This window comes from Macrobrachium nipponense, chromosome 35 (assembly GCF_015104395.2).
Source record: "Macrobrachium nipponense isolate FS-2020 chromosome 35, ASM1510439v2, whole genome shotgun sequence".
Taxonomy (NCBI): domain Eukaryota; kingdom Metazoa; phylum Arthropoda; class Malacostraca; order Decapoda; family Palaemonidae; genus Macrobrachium; species Macrobrachium nipponense.
Window position 1 is genome coordinate 63991250 of NC_061096.1, and position 9274 is coordinate 64000523.

The following is a 9274-nucleotide window of genomic DNA, read 5'->3' on the forward strand; positions in this document are numbered from 1 at the left end:
ATTTTTCACAATGAAAAACATGATTAGTGGCATTGAATAATACATTTTTGGAAAGCTTAGACTTTTTCCTATTTTTCGACATAATCGCCGTTGAGATCAATGCATTTTTGCATGCGGTGTACCATCTTCTTTATACCTGAATCATAGAACTCTTCCACCGCCGCTCAGTGAAGGTAGCTGAAGACCTCATTTTCAACTCCTCTCCGGTTCTGAAATGCGTTATGGAAATCTGTACGTCCATATTTAAATTCTCTGCACCATTTGCGCACGTGTTGTACGCTCATACGCTTTTCTACGTAGATTTCACATAGTTGGAAATGAATGTCCACCAGTGCAGTGTTTTTGCGCATACGAATTACAGAGCATAATTCGCACCCGGCGGGAGAAGCGAGTGGGAGTTCCTTGTCTATCGGCTGCCAAGCCAAGGCTGAGCGTCGCAGACAGCTCGCCAGGGTGGGGGGACTGGGAGAGGGGGAACCAAGCTACACGGCAGTGTCGCCGGATTCCGCTTAACAGCGTTCCTTGTGACTGCAGCTCCTTAGGAATCTTATTATACGGACAACCCAAGTATATATACTTGATTATAAATGTTGTCAAACCTTACTTTATTTTTTCGTAATTATGTCACGCTGTCTCTTACTTAACCTTAAATAAGGTGATCTAGAATCTTCCGAGAGATTAACAGAAGCCTTTGGCCATTCCCCAATTTCATTCAAAAGGCTATATCGTTATGTCAGCTAGTACTACAAAAATGGGTTTGCATTAATAATAATAATAATAATAATAATAATAATAATAATAATAATAATAATAATAATAATAATAAAATAAATAAATAAATAAATAAATAAATAAATAAATAAATAATAATAATGAACAAACCCATTTTCAACAACTGAGAAGTCATCCTCCTACATCAGCAAATCTTATTCAGTGGTAGCTTGCTTAGCAAATTGCTCGCCTTTTTGGCTTGTCCTAAATAGGAATGAGTCCTATATATACTTAATAAAATGCAGATTATACAATAAAAGTTAATACTTTTCCTAAGTAAGCTATATACTTACCGCCAACATAAATGTTATTACACTAAGCTTTCGATTATTAGGGATATGCATACATAAACATCATAAGGTAATAATAATGATAGCACTAGACAAATGCAAAAAATGTCGATCACTATAGCTGTCTCTCCTCCAAGAAAGACAAATACTACTACTACAACATCAACAACAACTAATATAATAATAATAATAATAATAATAATATAATAATAATAATAATAATAATAATAATAATAATAATAATAATAATAATAATAATAATAAAAAGGTAGATTTAAGCCCGTATTCCGCGGCGAGCTAGATTGCAGTTGACTTTTTTCTATAAAATTTTACCTACTGAACACGAATTTAAAATATTTTAAATACAGATTTACACTTAGGTCAGTGTGAATTTGTCACCTGTAATAATAATAATAATAATAATAATAATAATAATAATAATAATAATAATAATAATAATAATAATAATAAATAAATAAATAAAATAAATAAATAAATAAATAAATAAATAAACGGCATTATTTTAAAATCAAAGATTTCGAAAACGGTTTACGTACAAGTTCGAAAGTCTTTACTTTATCTTTTACAAATAACGAAATTTATCCATACAATTGTTGGTATCATAATATAATAATAATAATAATAATAATAATAATAATAATAATAATAATAATAATAAAATAATGACCCAAGAAACCCTTGTAACGAGGCTATAATATCGAGAATTAAAAGCCAAAATAGTTATAAAAATAATTTGAACCCTGTACATAAATATTTTTAACACGATCGTGGCTTTTAAATTATCATATAATAATTCATAATAATAATAATAATAATAATAATAATAATAATAATAATAATAATGAGAACGCGTACCTTGAAGACGCAGCACCTCCATCGCTACCGCTTCCTACTAATACTTTTATTTCCCGTTGTCAGCCATTGTGTCCGAGTATCGTATCTTCTTAATTACATATCGTGGAGAGACGCTGCGTCATTGTTCAGGCGAAGCACCATACGAATAGTATGGCGTTGACACTCGAGAATGTCAGGTTGCAAGGAGGAGCAATAAATGGCTCGATACGTTAGCCATTAGTTGGCTGATGTTCCTTCTTCACACTCTCGAGTTCTGTCACACATCCTGCCACTATGGTCGTGTTTCTGTGGGGTAATATCGAGTCACTTTCTCTCGTGTGCACTTATTTAAGTTGAAGCTTGGTCGCCTTTCTTGTATTAAAAATGACATTTTCTTGTATTAATAAGCAGACAGGCCGGATATTACACCCAAAGGGTAAAAGGGTTAACTGAAATCCAGGGGACACAAGATTGGGTAAGACCGAGCAGTTTAGCAGTACTATAGTAATGGCTGCCGACGTCCTTACGCTTTCTCCGTAAATATATGAAGAACTAGATGCTGTGGAAGTTTCCTACTCAGAGAGACTCATCCTGGATTCGTAGTTTTAAGGATGCATTGGGGTACGGTGTTGCTGGCGCAATGTACCGTAAACGTTACTAAAGTAGGCCTATACCCTTTCATACCCTTTCACACCGTAGCAATGGCGTCTTGTTGGCTTACGGCTAGTGTTATCAAAACAAACCAAGCAATTAACCGTCCACCTGATATAGGTCCAACATCAGTCACGTCTATTTCTTCACAAGCCATCAGTGCTGCATTTCCTGATCACACCGCAAGCAATTAAGGACGCTGGAATCTGCACAATAGTGTTTCGATAGCACTGGTTCACATAAGGAAAAGTCACCCAGAAGCTAGAACTGAGGGGATAAGGGAAACCAAAGAAAAACTATAATTATTGCCCGCTTACGATTCGTTCATTAAAATATTGTGAAGCCGCAGCAGCATTTTATTTTTTTAGTTAACACTGCAAGAATACAAGAATGCCGTCCGATGTTTTTAATGGAATCACATCAATGATGTGACGATAGACGCTCTCTACAGATGACACGGCAGCTCTCGTTTTCTTTGATGACGTCACGAGGCTGCATGAAATTGGACTTGGAGGGGAAATTCACTTTCGATTGGTGGTGATGCTGCTGCATGGTCTGCTGTCTGCTGCACTTTCGGACTGCGTGAGACAACAGCCAGAGCTTTCGATTGATTTGTGCACCTCTGATCGAATGGAAGGGTAAGTCTGAGTGTTCTTTTTATGTGCAGACCTTTTACATTGTGCCTGAAATATTACCCTGATGCATCAGGTCACCTGCCGGCTAAACGGAGCAGGTGTACCTGGCGGCCATATTGACTGAACGTATGTTGTAGGTGTGTTGTTAACAGCGGCCATTTGCCGCTTATTTCACCGTACAGTCACGTGATAATATCACAGGATTGTAAATGATTAATACTAAACCCGTATTACCACAAATGACATAAAATTAAGCTGTATTATTGGATTAATTTGCCCGTATGCGGACCTGAAAGCGTTGTCCATCAGTCCTGACAGGATCTGTAACACCTCAGCAACCATGATTAAACATTCGCAACCAATTCATGGAAGAGATACGAAACTTGAGATGTTTATTTCTTCGCTGAACAGAGTATGCTAGTTTTTTTCATGTGGGAGGCCTTATGGCGGTTGCTAAAGCTTCGTAGTACTGCTATTAGGCCTAATAGTGGTGGCCTCATGCAAACCTCCCGTTGCAAACGAGAATGACCGGAAAAACCTTGATACGTGATGGGTTTAAAGGGACTGTTCCGTAAATACATAATTCAAATGCGATACCGAAAATATAAACATTTTTAGTGTATATCATAGCAGCTATTTTTGTTCGTGTTTACCAGGACCCACTAGGCCTATGTTAGAATGGTTTATAATTGCTTTTCTGTATAAGACAGCTGGAATGAAATCACACATAAACATGTTTTATAACTAGCAAACCTCAGACTTTGGCTCCTTGGTTAATGATTTCATTGAAAGGAAAATGTTACACAGGTCTAACGGGAACTTTGCGTCCACGTTACGTATATTGCATTAAACAATCAAAACGATTAGACGACAGGTGTACTAGCAAATAACTTGAAAACGTTTTTTCATGCCTACATGGTTATACCAAGCATGTGCCTGTATGTGAGTGTTTGTGCTTGTTTGTAACTATATGTCTGGGTTAAGTAAAAGGCACAGGATATTGGTACTCAGCCGTATCCCGATCGCGGTAGATATTGGTACGGCAGTGAATTGCGCATGCGTCAATTTTAGACTTCCTGCCGTACAAATAACATAAGTGTGGTGGGGGTACGGCAGATTCTGTCAGTCTCCTGCTGTATTGCGCTCTTGACTTGCTGTAGTTACGGCAGTTAGCTGTATACGTTTACCAGTTTGCTAATCATACTGTATTACGTGACCAGAGTTCGGCTTTTTGAACATCTGTCCCCCTTATTTTAGTTAGCAAAATGGCTCCCCCGCCCCGCCCTTTTTTGTTTTGCTTTTGTAAATTTTGTCCCGTTTTTTTGTGCTACAAAAACATAACTATCCCAATTTTAATGGAATAGAGCTGAAATTTTCTTTAATTTTGCCATTTCACTAGCTGGTAAATTCTATTGTCTTCTCCGACAGCTGCAATACCCAATGAAGTGAATTAAAAGAATATTGTAAAGAGTATAAAGGCGGCCCTTATGCAACTGTCGATGTCGGGCAGAATAAAGGGCCGAAAAATTGACCAAAGGTACGATGGTAGTGTATATATTTATATATAATCCTCTTTGAATCTCCCCTTCGGAGTTCTTTCAGGGCTGATTCGATCGTTCGTGACCTACATATATACAATTTTTGAAAGTTTGAGTCTTCATAGATGTCTATGACTTTTTTTTCAGCTCGTTAAAGCTTGAAAACATCTGTTTTTCGGCGAAAACTAATGTATTATTCCTCGGTTCATGCTGTTCCGTCGCCATTTTTCTTGCTGTCACTGATATGCCCGAGGCGGTAAACAAGGGTTCGCGCATGCGCAATTCACTGCCGTACCAATATCTACCGCGATCGGGGCACGGCTGCCGTACCAATATCCAGTTCGTAAGTAAAACGCGATTAATATTCTTTAACTTATTTCCGTGGGGTAACAGCATCAGAGTGTAACATGAATATCAGTAATACTTTGGAAGTTCGTACCATTACTGTCAGATCACTTACATTGTAGCATATCTTAAGTATCAGAATGATACACCAATCATTACGAAAGGTAGTATATCGCCTCATCTCAAATAATTCCGGTTGACGGACGAAATAATTATCATTTTATGGAAAGAGAAATGGGTTGAATAAAGACTTGAGGATGTCTCCAAAGCGAATCTTCGCACCCGGGGAATAACAACTGCATCGGACCATCTTTCATCCTCTCTCCAAGTCAGCAAACATAGGCATGTAGGCAAAAACGCGAGGGAAGGCACATGCGGGTAAACACCAAGGAAGTAACATTTCTATATGTAGGATATGTAGCCTTGAACAACATATGTTGACGGTGCACTGCCATTAGAACCAGGGACAAACGCGGGGAAGCCGGTGTCTACCGAGGCGCGTATTGCTGCTGCTGTAAAGCGTTGTTCTAATTGATAGTGACAAAGCAGTTCTGCAGTGTTTGCCGCCGGTTTCCATGTTGTTTGTGTCCGTTCGATGTCGCAGATTTAAACTGTGTTTTCTCTCTCTCTCTCTCTCTCTCTCTCTCTCTCTCTCTCTCTCTCTCTCTCTACATTTGATACAACTGTCAGGAAAGGGTGGACAGTGAGATGGAAGAAAGAAAAATGAACGGAAAATCCGTAAAGGTATGAAAGGGTCTGCAGCAATAGACGCTGCAAAGAACTTTAGGCAATGCCTACAGTACACCGTGCGAGTTGCACTGGTGGTGCTACCTCCCTTCGTGGATCATCATTAGCTTATTATCATAATATGTCAATATATACGTACTCCCACAAATTTGTGCCCATGAAAGTCATGATAACTTACGGGACGTTCTCGACCAAAGCTTATAAGCTGCTTTTGATGTGAGGCTTTCCGAAAATCCGAAACGACACTATGGACGCGGCTGGAGATTAGGGAGTAAAACGGACGAACGGTATAACGGAATAGTAAGTGTTTTCGAAATGGGCGTGTTGGGTGGATTCAATTACCGTTGTGTGTAAGTTTGAATGATTTTAATAGCAAAACTCAGCATTTGAAAATTAAGACTATTTAATATATATAGATAAATGAAAGGATATCTAGTGTAACAACCCAGTTCGAGGTGGTGGCGATGCGCTGTGGACATTACTCCTAGTTTTTGTGGTGTTCTCATTTGATCCAACATAGATAAAAAGGTAGGTTTCAAACCCGTGGCCCCCATGCCCCTTCCCTCAACCCTTTGTAACTTGAGTGGTAAATAAAGTACGGGTTTTTCAGACTGTCATTTCGTGTACTACTCAAGACCACGGAAATCTGTTTGTTATTGAAAATTAGGTTTAGCAGAGGGGATGGATATGTGTGTTTAGGTTGAATTGGATTGCATTTAGGTTTGGTGAAGCGTGTGTTTAGGTTGAGGGGGGCAAGTTTGGTTAGGTTTAGTGGAGTGAGGTTAGGTACAGTGGGGGTTGCATTTAGGTTTAGTGAAAAGTTTGTTTTGGTTTAGGGGGTTGTGTGCTTAGCTTTAGTGGGACATGTTTAGGTTTGGTGGGAGGGGTTTTTAGGTTTAGTAAAAGGGGTGTTTATGTTTAGTGGGGAATGTGTTTAGGTTTGCTGAGAGGAGTGTTTAGGTTTAGTGGTGGATATGTTTAGGTTTAGTAGGTTGAATTTTGGTTTAGTGGTTGTTTATATTTGTTTAGTTGTGGATGTGTTTAGGTTTAGTGGAGAATGTGTTTAGGTTTGGTAGTGGATGTCTTTAGGTTTTAGTGGGGTGTGTTTGGTTTTAGGTTTGGGTGTGGGTGTATTTTAGGTTTTTAAATGGGTTTTTGTTGGAGGGAGGTTTTAGGTTCAATGGAATTTTTTTTTTTCGGTTAAGGCTTTTTTTTTTAGGTTAAAGGAGGGTTTCCTGGAGTATTTGGTGTTTGGATTTAGGTGTGTGTGTGTATTTAGGTTAAGTGGGTTGTGTAGGAGGGAGGTTTAGGTTCAATGGATTTTTATTTTTTTCGGTTAAGGAGGATTTTTTGTTCTTAGGTTAAGGAGGGTGTGTCCTGGTTTAGTGGGTTTGTTTTGGTTTAGTTGGGTTGTGTTTAGGTTTAGTGGGGTCTGTGTTTAGATATGCTCATTATTTAGATTTGTTGCGGGTGTGTTTATGTTTCGGGGGATATTTGTTTAGGTTTAGTGGAGACTGCAGTTAGGTTTATTGGGCGTGGTGTTTATGTTTAGTGAGTGTGTGTTTAGGTTTAGTGGGATGAATGTTTATTTTTAGTGGAGGATGTGCTTAGGTTTAGCGGGTGTGTGATTAGGTTTAGTTGGTGATCTGTTTAGGTTAGTGGGTGCATATTGTAGAGGTGTTTCGGTTTAGTGGGAGGAGTGTTTTAAGTGTAGTGGAGGATGGTTTAGTTTTGGTGGGATGGATGTTTAGGTTTAGTGGAGTGGTGTTTGGTTGGTTTAGCATGGACATGTTAATCAGAATATTCCCGGGGAACTCTAGGTTGGTCAATATATAGTATATACATTTATATATATATATATATATATATATATATATATATATATATATATTATATATATATGTATATTAATTTTCAGAAAACAATATTATTATAGAACATACCGGCTGTATTTTGCAAATGAGCTTCGTTAATAAAAACAATTATTTTCAAAAGAGCTGCCAATCATTTAGCTGATAAAAATTACGTTTAAAGAATTATGACATAAGAAAAAGAAAATTTACTATACGTCATATTGTCTAAAGTGGGTTCATATTACTTATTGTCTAATGTGAGTTCATATTACCTATTGTCTAAAGTGGGCTCATATTACTTATTGTCTAAAGTGGGTTCATATTACTCGTCCGTCAGTCTTATACTGTCAACGTCACACCGAAAAATAATTGACGGATGTTTGAGCATTACTTGGTAATGGATTACCCTAAACTGACAAGACGTCAAAATGATGAATGTTGTAGACGTATATTTAAAAATGTAACAGTGATTAATGACGGCAGCTTTAGTGAAGTGGCCCTTTTAATGCGTATTTTCGCATATAGTGGGCCCTGTGACTTCTGAAAAAAAAAAAAAAAAAAAATTCCCTCACTTCCCGCTTAATTAATGGACTTCCACATGATAGTGATATATATACTAAATATATACACTATATATGTATACATATACTATAGATACATGCTATGTATGTACACATACAAATATAATATAATATATATATATATATATTATATATATATATATTTATATATACGTATATATATATATATATATATATATATATATTTATATATATATATATATATATATATATATATATATATATGTATGTATATATAAAGGTGTACATATAGATAACTATTTTTGCCTAGCTTAATATTCTTGTTTGCTCTGAATGCACTGTAGGATGGTCACAGTTTTCAGATGAAAAAAGTAGAGAACCTACCCTTAATAATAATAATAATAAAACAATAATAATCACCTGATCCGGCGAGACAACGCTGGGCTTTAAGTTAATGCACATTTTACTTTAGATTTGATGGAGACACTATCGCTAAGGTCAACAGGTCAGGTCTGAACAATTTTTCACGCCATTTATTGTAGGATGCGGAATTCTCTTTATTTCGCGTTTTCCGCAGTGCTTCGTGAATCATTAGTCATCATCCTAATAAAAGGTATGTTTTTTTTTTTTTTTTTTTTTTTTGCCTCGGTTCACTTCACCATGAGAAATTTCTTTTTCATATACAGCATATTGTGCAATTGTAACCCAAAGGGAAGATGCAGTGCATGACTATATACTCTTAAACAATTAATCATTTACTTGTTTTTTCATATTTATTTATTATTTTATATTTTTTTCTTCTTTTCTAGAAATTGATGTCTTCTTTCTGCATTGCCTGTTAGCTGTAATTTCTTTCAAATAAACTATTTTCTTTGGAAGCTTGAATTTCAAGTCAATGACGCCCTCAGGCTTGTTCCATATGAGCGATTTTCTTCTGAATAATAACAATAATAGCCAATAGGAGACAAGCATGGGGCAGACCCCCTGCTGTCACCCACAGATATAACGAGGACGGACACCGCACCAAGATCAGTCCACCCTCAGCTT

The 9274-nt window shown here is 36.9% G+C and overlaps 1 long non-coding RNA gene across 4 annotated transcripts in view; it reads left to right on the forward strand.

The window, feature by feature from the left end:
* The first annotated feature begins 2958 nt into the window (after positions 1-2958).
* LOC135208870 (uncharacterized) overlaps positions 2959-9274 on the forward strand; it is a 231619-nt gene continuing 225303 nt past the window's right edge. For all 4 annotated transcript variants that reach the window (XR_010313234.1, XR_010313233.1, XR_010313235.1 and 1 more), the window contains exon 1: positions 2959-3205. This is a non-coding gene — a long non-coding RNA (uncharacterized LOC135208870). The remainder of the gene's footprint in view (positions 3206-9274) is intronic.